Source organism: Anopheles coluzzii, chromosome 3, assembly GCF_943734685.1.
Source record: "Anopheles coluzzii chromosome 3, AcolN3, whole genome shotgun sequence".
Taxonomy (NCBI): Eukaryota; Metazoa; Arthropoda; class Insecta; order Diptera; family Culicidae; genus Anopheles; species Anopheles coluzzii.
The window spans coordinates 86,930,380-86,944,721 of NC_064671.1; positions in this window are offsets into that span (position 1 = coordinate 86,930,380).

A 14,342-nucleotide genomic window follows, 5' to 3' on the forward strand; every position below is an offset into this window, starting at 1 on the left:
CCACTCAAAACCGAGCTTCATGCGCTGGGTCGTCCGGAACCGTATGGGGTCAAAATCCATACAGGATAGTCATCGGCTGTTTTCTAGCAACAGAAACCAAGGAAAACAACAGCAGATTAAACAACCTTTACTACCTTGTTTTGCGAAACAGGCAAGCTCCTCGATAGAGCAGCGTTGAGTGCGGAAAACCCATTTGATTGGGTTTACCCGAGTGGTGTCTGAACATAGAGTGTGTTTGTAAAAATAAAGTAGCGCTGTAAAGTGTGCCAAATGATTTAGCTTAGGTAAGGCTAATAATTAGCAATAGTTTAAATGATGCAGATTTAAATAAGAGATGTTAAATGAAAAAAATAAATAAAATAAAACATATTTCACAAAGTTCTACTGCAAACATGTAAACTGGATGCATTAAACCTAATAAACTGGAATGGATTAGACAAGGGAAAAGAGCCAAAGCAAAGTATATAGAATGATGATAAACAGTTTAAGAAGGTAATTGTTTTTTTTTTATTATTTTAAGCCACAAAAATGCGATCACATTCGGAAAGAGATGTATTTTCGTGTTTGCATTGTTTCTTTTTTTTAACTTGTGTTTGGTAAGTTTACTTGTGTGTTTTGGTGAGTTATTACAAAAAGTGCGACTTAGATCTTATGTTTCTACATTTGGAAAACAAATGAAAATGAAAAGGTATTGAAAATATAAAGTTCCAGTACTCGAACGGTCGTTGACCACTGTGCCAATCGTGAACTCACGCATGCTCAGACTGAATATTCATTCAATGTTCATTTCGCTATGAGCACGCTTTCTACAATGCTAGCGTACTAAAGTGTTGTTGTTCATAAGGAGGATTTGAAATAACCTGTTGCACATACACTTTTCTATTTTTGTTGAAATGCAATCGCGATAAATAACATTCAATAACACCAATAACATAAATATCTAGTTTCAGTCTGTCATTGCAATTCATTGGTTTTTAGAATTCATTTCCAATGCTCAATATCATACAAATTAAATCCTTGCAAATCGGGCGTACCATTTGATACACATTTCATAAAAGCATAAAGTTCCATTGAAAATGTGAGACACGTAAAGACACTTTTATTTCTGATGATGCCTGCTGTGCGATGTTTTTTTCCCAGGAGAACTAAAAATAGAAGTCAGTTGTAACGTTCTACGCTATAGTTGGCGGCAAATGGATTACGAAAAGCATATAGGTCGAAGCAAATGTAATTGAATTTGTAGAATCGATCAATTTGATCGATGCAGGTACACATTCAGGAAAACAAAATATTTTTCTAACGATTACAATGAATTTATGTTTTTTAAAACATTTTGAGACGTATTAAAAGTTTTTGATAATGTTATCAAAGTTCTTCAATGTCTGAAAAACCAACCAATTAATCTCCCTTGGAAAGCTTTATCCTTTCTCCAACCAATATTCCAATCAGGTTCGTAATGCTAATTGCAAAATGTTGTCATCATCGGAATGAACAAAACAACAAAAAAGCGGCACAGGAAATGCTAACCTTTAAAATATGGAAATTAGTAGCCGAGAGCTGTGCCGAGAGTGAATCGGTCGATAGTCTTACGCTTTAACTTAAAGGCCCGCAAGTACCGTCCAGCAAAATTAATTGGCTGGGATTGGGAAATGGATCAATAATGGCATAATCCCAGTGGCAGCATGGGGCAGGTTGTCTCTTTAATTCTACGCACGTTTCCAATTCCCGACGGTCCATACGGTCTGTTTGATTAGGGGGAACGTTAAAGCGCAACAAAACAAAATGGCCCATGGATATAGTCGATTGATGGATCATTTGTATTATTGGCTAGATTAATTTCCCAAGTCAATGGAATGAAGTTAAACTTTGCCCCCCCCCCTTGGCGAGAGGGAAAGGCGCATTGGCTTGAACTTTTTTTCCCGCAGCTCTTCCAGCTTTCTCCAAGGAAAAGTTAATGTGATGGAATGGTGCTAATTAAATATCCTTTGAAGCCTCCCCCATGCGAACCGCTCCGAGATCGGGAGCGAACGGGTCATCATTATTCACGACCACCTCGGGATAACAGTTGGATTGTACCAGCTGCTTCCGGGAAGTGTCTTCATTACACTCCAAAGTACGAACCGAACGGAGGCCCAGGGATTGATTGATTCAATTACCGGCTTATCGTACCGTGAGCGATTCATCAATTCTGTGTGTTTAGCATAAATGTTACTAATTTTCAAAGTCACCGCTGGAAGCAGCAGCCACTGTGTGCTGCTGTGAGGCTCGCGTGAGCCGTGAGAAGGTATTGTTCGTAGAATTCGAAACATGCCCTTGCTTGATTCCTGGAACTGACGGGAAGCATAATCAACGGGAGCATCGGGCCCAGTTGTCTCAAGAGTTGTTACACACTCTCGTAGATGTGCTAACAGTTCAAGCCATGAGCAATTTTGTATTAACAATTTTCATGAGTTCGTATCTTTGTAACTATGGCAAACAAGTTTATAAATAAAATGCATTTAGTTCTCAACAATTTAGCCTTATTTATAACAATAAAGAGTACGAGTTGACATTTTGACAGTTGCGTCATTTTGTAAAAATTTTAACTAGAAAAGCGTGACTTGAGCTTGAGTTAATGAACGATTCACTCTTCGGCTACAATGACAACTTACTCAGTGAGTGAATCGTTAGTCAACACGAAGATCAAGAGTGATGCTGGTGTGGTTAGTTGTAAGGAATGCATTCGAATCTTGTTAGCCAATTTTCTACTACTTCTCTACTTATCGTAATACTTACTCTACTTATCACTCTCAAAAGTAAGATTTGTAATGTTCACTCTATTAATTAGTTATGGAATTGAAGTCAGAAAATGAATAAACTTAGAGCAACCTATAAATACACTATGCTTTACGTATTAACGTATTCTGTATTATGTTTAAATAATATGAGTTGTTTATCAGTTGTTACAGTAATCATATGCGTGTATAATGCTTAGTTTCCTCTTTACAGTATACAACAAGGTCTACTACCAAATATGTACACTACAAGTACAAAAACCTTCATTGCATACATTCAGGCGTATTGAAAGGCGGTGAGCGGAATGCTGTTAAGCTTTGTTCAAAACCTAACACAAAAAACATAATGTTCAAGCAGTAATCAACTGTGAAATCGGGATGTGCTTGTAATCAACACATTCATGTTGACCTTTCGATACAAAGTAAATAAGGCAGCAGATAAACGATTGGCTGTGATGCAAATCTAATGAACTACATCGTTGCACTATACGTTGTATGTTAGTGGCTGAAAGAATGGAACACAAAAAACTGACATTTATAAAGTGTTGCAGCATAAACTGAACAGTATTGAAAAGAGTTTTTGCAGCAATAAAAAACGAAACTCAAGTCAATTTGTGGTGCAGCAATTGTGAGTGTGTGAGCAAATAGAGTTGAAGTGAGTTTGTTTTTTTTGGAGCGTGCAGTGTGATTTAGTTCAACAGTGTGATTGTTTTTGTATGCACCCTTTACCGGGTTTTATTTTTCAAACGCTCAAACCAAATCCATCCAATACATAGCGATCGGTTGCGCTCTGTGAGCGTTTTTGGTTTCAAATGTTTTTTTTGTTTCAAATGAATGTTCAATCGCCAATTCCGTACACTATACTTGGTATTTGTTTCACAGCTTAGAATGTTTTTTCCTCTCGCTTGAGATAGGATAAAAACGGTTGAAAATATTTCTGATTATAAATATGCAAAACATAAAATAACAACGGTGCAGCGCATGCCGATGAAAATATATTAGTATCGAGCACCATAAAAAAGCGAACTAAAATGTTGGCTCTGTTGCAATATTTCCCGAAAGGGACTTGCTGTAGCAAGTAAATAATTGATTTGTAACACGTTTTAAATTTTTCAAAAGGTTCTCTAGCGTTGGTTTTTGTGGAGAGTAGTAATACCGCTGTGCTTGTTTGTTACTCGAATAGGATGGAAAATTCGATTGTAAAATATTGCTTACGTAGGTGACATTGGTACGGAATTGCGAGCAAACAAAAACAGACCACCACAGTGCGGTAGACTTTGCAGGAAAAAAAAATTAGAATTGTTTAGCTGTTCGGATAGTGATACAACATGTTATTTGTGTTTGCATTTGAAGAAATGCGGGGGAGCTGTTTCATCTACGCATACACACTACCGGTTTGAGAAAATTGCAGATTGATTTGAAGATTTGACTAGAGAACGAACAAAACAATGATTATAGAAATGTGAGAATTTCAGCTAATGATGATTATTACCAAAAAATAATTTAAATATTTTTAAACTATTTTAATTTGTTTAAGCAAATGAAGTATGCGAAGAACATGTCTTCAAAGCTTGTTTAAAAAAAGGACTTATATTGGCAACAATGTTCAACTCACGTGCCGGTTCGGTTATTCTTTTATTTGACGTAACGGCGTACCAGCATTGGTTCAAGGTTTGTCAAATAAAAAAACACCTCGTGACGATGACAATTCTGCTACACTTGTATTTACACCGAGCACCTTTTTCCTTATTTACCGATCGACACGCGATTTCAAGGCCACTCTCTGGCGCCTTCTCGATACCAAATCTTGCAAAATCAGAATCATATATAACTAAACGCGAAAGCAAGGTATCTTCAGTTTAGTTCGAAGACTTCTAACAAAACAATCAAAATGAAACTGATGTACTTTTTCTTCATCATTGCAGGAATCCTGCTCCTGTTGGTAAGTGTATTATTTCGAACCTTCCTACAGTAGTGCCTATAAAAATGCACCTTTTTTAATCTAATTTGCAGAACGTTGCTGACGCAGCTCGCGGAAACCGTGGAAACAACGGTAACCGTAGCCCAGGTCGTCCTGAGGGTCAAAAGCCACGACCAAGCAAGCCATGGGTTAAGAAGAACAAGAAAACGACCGCAAGTGCTGCTCCTACTGTTGCGCCTAATAGCGGTTAAAGGGTCGTCGTGATATACAAAAGCAGTTGAATTGGGACAACTGATAATGGCTATGGAATTCAGATCAATTCTATAAAATACACATACTTTTTACATATACTGTTCGATACATTTCTACTGTCTCTATTATGAGGTTTTCTGCCCGGAAGATTTTATATGAATCCTTTTCGATTGTAATCTACAGCGATCATAATATCGTTGCAATTTGGCGATTTTGTACTATCCGTAGAATCCGTAGAAAAGCTTAAAAAGAGCCCTTATATAATCTTCTTTTACTATCCTTCTATTTTTATATTATTCAATAATCAAGGGTTATAGTACACTATTTGGCCATGAAAGCATAAAAATTCGTAGATCAACTGATTGCTTGGATTTCGTTGTAAAATTGTGTAATTATTTATTTCTTTTCTTTGCATTGTTCGCCCAGAACGTTCTGGTTGTTGCTGGCGGACATGGTAGGCCGAGGAGCCGTGGGGCTTTCTCAAGCTGAGAAAACATTCTCAAGCACTCATCATAGTTTCTCAAGCTCTCATAACATATTCTCAAACGCGAGTCCATGGCTGTCGTCAGTTTTTCTCACTCTGAGAAATTGATGTAGCCACTCAAACTTTATTTAGTCCTTTAAATAGAAAATAAGTTTTTCATAGCATAACAATTTCTCATATAACTTTTCGCTCGACACATCAGAAAGGCCCACATTAGTGTGACCTAGGGCTTAGGGCCTCCACACGTGTTAATTCGCCACTGATTCTGACAAATATTTGCTGCTGGCTATATTTGTCGTTACGTTAAACCTTGAAGAGTTGCAAAAATAAAATAAAAGTGTTTTGGATATCTATCCGCATTCTTCGTGTCTTTGAACCCTTTACCATATTGAGAGGATGAAGAAAAATTCGGACTTAGGTTATGGAAGCATTTCAGCTTAAAATGGAAACAATTGAGTAAATTTATTCAGGCTTTTTCCAACCCACTTTTATACGCACGTAGTTCTTTAACTGTTTGCCCTCGTACACGGACCGTTTCCATTGAAATTGTCTCGTTGTGGTTTAGCACATGTGTTCCCTCAGCATATGGTTTTTTTGTTTATCTTGAATGGACAATCACTAGTATGTAAGGCTCGCATTGCTCGATATCCAAAAAGCGGAATCGTATATAATCACTTCGGCAAACTAGGTAGCTTCAGTTTAGTTCGAAGACTTTCAGCAAAACAATCAGAATGAAACTGTCGTACTTCTTTCTCATCGTCGCAGCTATTGTGCTGATGCTGGTAAGTGTGTCTTGGTTTTACATCATTGAGGACTGCCTTTTTTACTTTGGTTTTTTTTTCAACTTGCAGAACGTCGCTGACGCAGCTCGCGGAAACAATGGCAACAAGGGTACCCGTACACCAGGACGTCCCGCAACCTTCAAGCCGCGCCCAGGCGCTGCATCGGCGAAGCGCACCAACCGCCCGAAGGTGAAAACGACTGCTGCCCCTGCTGCTGCTCCTGCTGCTGCCGCTGCTGCTGCTGCCTACTGATCACATTAAATGTTTGGACCCTTCGGAACATCTGCAAAATGGAATAGAACCAAGACTGTTCAAATAAAACTGTTCTGATTATTTTGTATATATTATATATTAGAAATTCCTAACATCCCAAGCTAGAATGATGCTGCCTAAAAGATGTGTGATGAGTGTCGACCATTTCTTCAGTTTTATAAGTAAGCTGCCTCCCTCCACTATCAGTAAAGAGTTTATCTATAATATTGTGCAAAGCATTCTGAAGGTACCATCGAACAACAAATAGAGTTATTTGTAGATTCACATATATACAATCTTTAACAAACTAGTTGGATTTCATCACTGTAGCTCGATGTCCACTTATCGAAGCGCAGAACTTACGCTAACTGTCATATACTTTGTCAATTTCTGTACAGTACATTCAACTTTCAAATTTCAAATTCAATACAACGATCGGGTGTCAGACCACCCATCGAATGGAGTCTTGTTTGTTTGTCTGACTAACAAAAGCGTCTTGTCTTAGTTTTGACAGTCTTACTTAGCCTGATAGTCTTACTTCGCTTTGATAATCTATGTCACTTTTTTATTTGTCAAAGATTTTAATTTTTATCTGAATTGATCGAAACTAAAACTTTGTACTAATGACATGACTATTTGATGTAACAACCTACGTGGTCATGCCGGCCTGTACAGGCTATCGAAGCTTATTAAATATCACGTAGCCTAGTCCTTGATAGTCAGTTTTTGCTACGGAGAAACATACTTGCTTGAACCCATGACCCATGTGGATGAGTTTTTTTAATGATCAGCCTGTGTGATAAAGCTACATGTGGAAGAATTGTTGTCAATTATGAGACCAAAACGTGTTGATTCGATTCAATTCGATTGGAATGGTTTGAATGTTATGGTACTGTTTTAATTTGGATTTTTCGGTTCGTTTTGGAGTATTTGGCAGATGTTGTGCTTTTGCGGTGCATAATTATTAGAAGAGTCGTTTGACTCAAATTCTTTACCATCAGACAAATCAACCAAACAGAAGAAGTATAAACACTCTTTATAAAGCGTAGCTAACGCTATTCCGTTAAAAAGTGCCAAAGTGTGACCAGCTGTTATTGTTAAAGTCGAGCTGCAGAATTTTTAGATCTTGTTGTTGAAGGTCAACTTCCCTAGCATAACACAAACATGGCTAAGATGACTTAGGTTTGGGTTAGGATTCCACAACTTAAACTTATTTACACATATTTTAAATAAAACGCTACCATATCAATACGCTTGAAAATTATATGTTGAAATAAATAAACAATTTGACAGCTGTTGAAAAACAACTTGGATGCGGTGAATAACAATGTTTACATTCGAAACTGACTTGGAAAACCCTGTATATCAATTAGATAACTCTTGCACGGGACTCCCTGTGATTTCTTCGCTCGTCAATTGCCATGAACAGGAGGGGTTCTAAAACTTCGACCACAAAACTATGTAAAGAATAAGTTATTCAAGTATTTTATTTAATTATATTGGTTCCATTTCCAAATCTTCTAGTCGATCCGGTTTGAGTGATCTTTAGGCTACTACAGGACGAGCAGCACGAACAGCAGGCGCAGCAGTTGTGGTCACTTTCGGGGCTTCGGTGCTCTTGGGCGTACGGCTTGGGCGGGGGCTACCGGAAAGGCCTGGTGGAGTAGGGTTTCCATTGTTTTCACGGTTTCCGTTGTTGCCATTGTTTCCGCGAGCTGCATCAGCAACGCCCTGAAAATGCACGAAAAATACATTAAACCATAATTTCTGATCCTTTTTTGTCACCAGACCCGTAACTGGGTTGAACGCTAGTCACTTAGAATGCGTATTGGTTCTAGAAAAGCGTCGTTTGAAATACGATCGGCCTTCGTAAGAATCGACGACTCTTCGTATGCAACCCCTCCACTGCACTTACCAGCATCAGCAGAATTCCTGCAAAGACGAAGAAGATGCTCAACAGTTTCATGTTGGTTGGTTGCTGGTTGTTTCGATGGCTAGAAGTCTTCGAGTTGAAGTGATTCTAGTAGAGCTCGCGCAGTGGTTATATACCATTTTGTCATTCAAAATTGAAACACTTTCGTAATGGATATAGCTATGAGTAATATTCCATTCCAGGTAAAAAGGGTGAAAAATGGTAGAATAAACTCCAGTACTGGTAGAAACAACGGTGTAATTATTCAAGTCTAATTCAAACGGCACGTGAACGATAGCAAACAGTAAATAACAGTGCGCCTTGAAATATAAGTAGAAGAAACAATTGATTGCGTTTACTCATATTAAATCTATTTAATCAACCAAAACCGGATTTCGAATGAATGAACGTTATTGATCATTATGTTCATCAATTTTACTTCAGTGTCGCTATTCCACGAAAGTTTCTCAGTTCTGGGAAATGTTGTGGGAAATACATTATCAGCTGTATGGTTGTGGTATGTGATGTCTTAAGAAAACCATATAAACATTTTCTATTTTATGGATTAAAAAATTCAAAAAGCTATAAATTTTTTTTAAAGATATATTTAAATAGTCATCTTTACACTTTGTCCGGTGACACCACAATGCGCAGAGTAAACTATTAGGGGCATTAGCATTGTGGTGCGCAGCGCAAACATTCGCTTCAATGCAATGATCCCTGCAGGAAATCTATTGAGTTCAACGCATGAAGATCGTACATTTTGAGACACATGCGTCTTCCCAGTTCACTGGAAGATATGTAACGAATGGTGACAGCGAAGTAATATCCACCCAAAAATCATGGTTACTAGAAAATAAACTTCAAACCACCTCATTCATTGAGTGTTCGGTTTTGATTGCGCTAGAACTGAGAACTGATCAGCAGCAGCCTACTGAAATTCTGTGAATGCGAGTAAACACAATCAATTATTTCTTTTTTGTTGCAAATGTTCTTCTACAAATATTTCTAGGCACAATGTTTTTTACTGTTTGCTATCGTTCACGTGCCGTTCGAATTACACTGGAATAATTACACCGTTGTTTCTACCAGTAGTGGAGTTTATACTGTCATTTTTCCCCTTTTTACCTAGAATCCAATGTTACTCATATCTCCAACCACTAGAAAATGGTTCGTTTCATTGCCAAACTTCGATTGACAAAATCGTATATAACCACTGCGCGAGCTCTACTAGAATCACTTCAACTCGAAGACTTCTAGCCATCCAGCAACCAACCAACATGAAACTGTTGAGCATCTTCTTCGTCTTTGCAGGAATTCTGCTGATGCTGGTAAGTGCAGTGGAGGGGTTGCATACGAAGAACCGTCGGTTCTTACGTAGGTCGATCGTATTTCAAACGACGCTTTTCCAGAACCAAGAGTCATTCTAAGTGACTAGCGTCCAACCCAGTTACGGGTCTGGTGACAAAAAAGGATCAGAAATTATGGTTTAATGTATTTTTCGTGCATTTTCAGGGCGTTGCTGATGCAGCTCGCGGAAACAATGGCAACAACGGAAACCGTGGAAACAATGGAAACCCTACTCCACCAGGCCTTTCCGGTAGCCCCCGCCCAAGCCGTACGCCCAAGAGCACCGAAGCCCCGAAAGTGACCACAACTGCTGCGCCTGCTGTTCGTGCTGCTCGTCCTGTAGTAGCCTAAAGATCACTCAAACCGGACCGACGCGAAGATATGAAAATTGCAATGGAACCAAGATAATGAAATAAAACGTATACTTGTGTGCTTGAATGTTTAGTAGTTATTTTTATTACAATGATTTTATTTTTGAGAAAACACAAATGATGCGTTTTAGCATGGTGATATTGTGTTAAATAGCTGATTTTTATTGAAAAATTGAGAAAAAATATGCAAGAAGGAAGATGTGCATGAGTTTGTGTTTAGTTGAGCCTGTACTGAATTAAGGCACAGCAGCGTATTGGAATGTCAGCATATAGTAGAACTCCCTTTACGCATTGCTTCTTACAATGTGTGTGCAGAGCAAATCAAACCGACGGTAAGGGCCAGTCTCGTAGTATAGTTGTCAACTCTTACGACTCAACAACATGCCCGTCACGGGTTTGAGCTCCGTATGAACCGTGTCCCCATAGGATTGTTCCGATACGATTGGCGATTGGTTACCATTTAGTGCTCAGCAGTGCGCTAAGCTAGCAGCAATCAGTATCGCTGAAGATGACTTTAGGAAAGAGGGTGTGTCGTTATTAAACTAGAAACGGACGTGTCCGAATAATGATGATCTATTCGCTCAACTTATATTCGCTATCTGAACCTCCAATGTCAGGGATAACACACATACCGCCACATACCTAAGAAGGGATAATCAATGGAGTTTGAATCACCAGATGATCAGATGATATCAAAATAGAAGAGATGAGTATAATTTAAGAAGCATGTTTTTTTCTTCAAACGTCAATCGTACGAACGCATCAACGTTTCGAATTTATTGCATTATCTTGAATTCATCGCAGTGTATCGCTTTCTGGATTGGTAGTTTTTGTGATCAATTATCGTTGGCTACTATGCAAGATTAACCGCTAGCATTGGGAGAGGCATTCGGGTTCTTGGTGTGCTTCTTTTGCGGGTTACCGGTTGGGCGGCCTGGGGTAGGGTTTCCCTTGTTTGGGCGGTCTGCATCAGCGGCACCCTGTTGAGGAATGATAAAAAAAGATGTTGATCAATTTTATAATCTTATCACATATACCAGAAAGCCTGCACTCGCCAGCATCAGCACGATTGCTGCAATGATGAAGAAAATGTACGTAAATTTCATGTTGATTGTTTTGCTAGAAGTCTTCAGGCTCAACTGAATCTTCCTATTCCTCGGAACGATTATATATGATTTGGTCGATCCAAAATAAGTAACAAACTGCAGTACATTGCACCCCAATGGCCATGGACTTACATAAAATTGGATTAAAATGGAAGGAAGTGCGAGTAAACACAAGTGCAAGTACGGATTTGTTATCACCACTACCTGTTGATACAATTTTATTTTGAACGGCACGTGGATAATGGCAAACAGAAATAAACTGAGTAAGCAAGAATGTTTGAGGTTGAAGAGATCGGATGGCATTTACTCATATTTTTGTGTTGCGCTTATCCATCGTATGATGGTTTGAGTGGTTTTTGGGACGGGATGAGTAAGGATATGATGGTATGATAAATAAAACCATTTTTAATATAATGTATATATCTATATGCATAATAATATATATGAGATAATGATTAGGCACACGAACGGACACTGTTTGATGCAAAAAACACTATTTGATGCAAAAAAGAGACATTGGTTAGATGTCGTCGTCAATCTCGAATTTGAATAAGATGTTTGAAAGGCCGGTCTGGTGGTACAGTCGTCAACTCGTACAACAACAACTTAATAACATACCCGTCATGGGTTCAAGCCCCGAATAGACCGTGCCCCCATACGTAGGACTGACTATCCTGCTATGGCAGCAATAAGTCACTGAAAGCCGAGCTCACTTCACTAGTGGGTACAGGCAAGCCTTGACCGACAACGGTTGTTGTGCCAAAGAAGAAGAAGTTTGAAGAGCATGTTGTATTCCTTTTGGGTTACTGATTTAAAATATCAGAGACTAATTAAACCATTATAGGTTACTCGATATACATACGTGTACTTTACGGTACTAAAATTGTGCTTCACTATCCGTATACACGTTGATGTTTATAATGAAAGGTTAGAGCTAGTGGTTATTTAACATATCCACATTTGACACGATTCGCGGATTGCCTACTCATAGGCGCTTATATTCTCGATATAATTTGAACTTGCGTCATCGTAGCTAGGTTAATCAAATGAGAAAACTTGTATTTATTCTGAGAAATTATTTAACATAAAACGCCTAAAATTAATACACTTACTACAACATTAAATTAGTACGGCTACGACCAAAGAAAATTGTGTATAAATATAACCTGATTTTTTCCTCCACAAATTTAGTAGCTTTCCCAGAAAAAATGCTTTCTGTTTGCCGACATCCACGTGCCGCTTAAAAAAATTGTTTCAACAAGTAAGGATGATAACGAAGTCCGGTTTTGCACTTGTGTTAACTCGCATATTTTCCATTTTTATTCTTATTATGTCCTAAATTTCTAGAATTCTTGAACACAGCAGAGACATGCATGGCAAAATTTTGAGCGATAGAATCATATATAATCCTCCAGCGCGTTACCTAGGTTCAGTTGAGCCTGAAGACTTCTAGCAAAACAATCAACATGAAATTTACGTACATTTTCTTCATCATTGCAGCAATCGTGCTCATGTTGGTAAGTATAGGCAAGTTGGTCTTAGATAGTCTTAGATGATAGAGGGGCTTTGGGATTTGTATGGTACAATTGTTTGAAATTCGTTTTCCATTCATCTACAGGGCGCTGCTGATGCAAACAACGGAAACTCTACTCCCGGTCGCCCCAGCACTCAAAAGCCACACCCATCAGGGAGCACGCCAAAGAAGCACACCAAGAACCCGAACGCCTCTCCAAATGCAAGCGCATAATCTTGCAAGGTAGCCAACGACAATTGAACATTCAAATGGACACACCCGGATACCGAGATACTGCAATGGACTGAAGATAATGCAATAAATTCGAAGCGTTGATACGTTAGAAGAAAAAAAGCGATTGAAAATTATATTCTATAAAGTTATTTTATAATTGTTTTGTTAGATATTATAGCTATTGAACTGATAATACGCTGAGTAGATGATGTTGCTGCAGGGAGACTACTAAATGTGTTTCAGGGAATTTTATGTAGATCGACCACATCCAATGTTGGGTTGTATGCATGTGTTAATTTTTGAGCTTGACATTTGACAGTTGATATCATGTCAATGCTTGATACAAAACCACATTCCCTACTCCAGTATTCAGCCTAAATAATTTCAACCTGAAAACACGTAGATAAATACCTATTCGTCGCATGCTCGTTTAAGTGTCAAGGAAGGAAACAAACAGTGTGATAAGATGTTGTTAACACTTGGCAATGCAGTGCAGCCCAGCTGCTTGTCTTGCTATCTCCGTTGCCGAATACGAAGAGACAATCGGCCTTCGTGCACGATCGCAGCATCCCGAACATAGTAGCGCGAATGTGAGAACTGAACGTAGCGTTGCATCTACAACCCAAAAAACAATGTCGCGCGTCCATAACAATTGTATGTTTTACTTTGCTGTAAGAGGAGCTATGGGCATAATTCTTTGTCAAAGAGATAGAAAAATCTGTAGTGCGTTCGATGTATAATTCTGTAAGTTTATTGCATTATCCTGACTGAAGATTCTGCTCTTCTGGTTGCGAATAAAACACTTCACATGTCGTCCGCGTAGCCCAGGAGTTGGATGGAGCGCCAGTAGATGGTACCACGCGTATCGATGTAAGAATCATCTAGATAGGTTTTGATGCATTTATTTTTCTGATGCGCTAAGATTCAAAGCGCTTGTTTTACGTAAAGATTGCTATCGATCGGTTCCAGTACCGATATGGATTCAAGTCCAGTTCTTGAACTAAGTTACAGAAACTAGTTCCAGCATCGATAAGCGGTTAGTCTTAGTTTTAAGACCATTATGGGTTCGTAGGTCAGTTATAGAACTGGTATAGTTTTGGATTATGTTATTGGCTAAACAATTAACGGTTTGTTCCTAATTTGGATTATGGTTGGGAGATGTTTCTTTCAGCTCACATCTAGAAGGTAAGGGGAATCGTACCAAATAAAGAAGTTTGATCCAATGACCACAGTTCAATTGCGTTTTAGAGGGAATCTTAAACAAAAAAGTTCATTCGTTCAAGCTTTACTTTCCAAATTTATAACAAAATCCTTGATGTTGCATTGCACATTGCAAACCGACCATAAAAGGCGGAGGAAAATGGTTTCACTATCGTTACGTCGTGACTGCT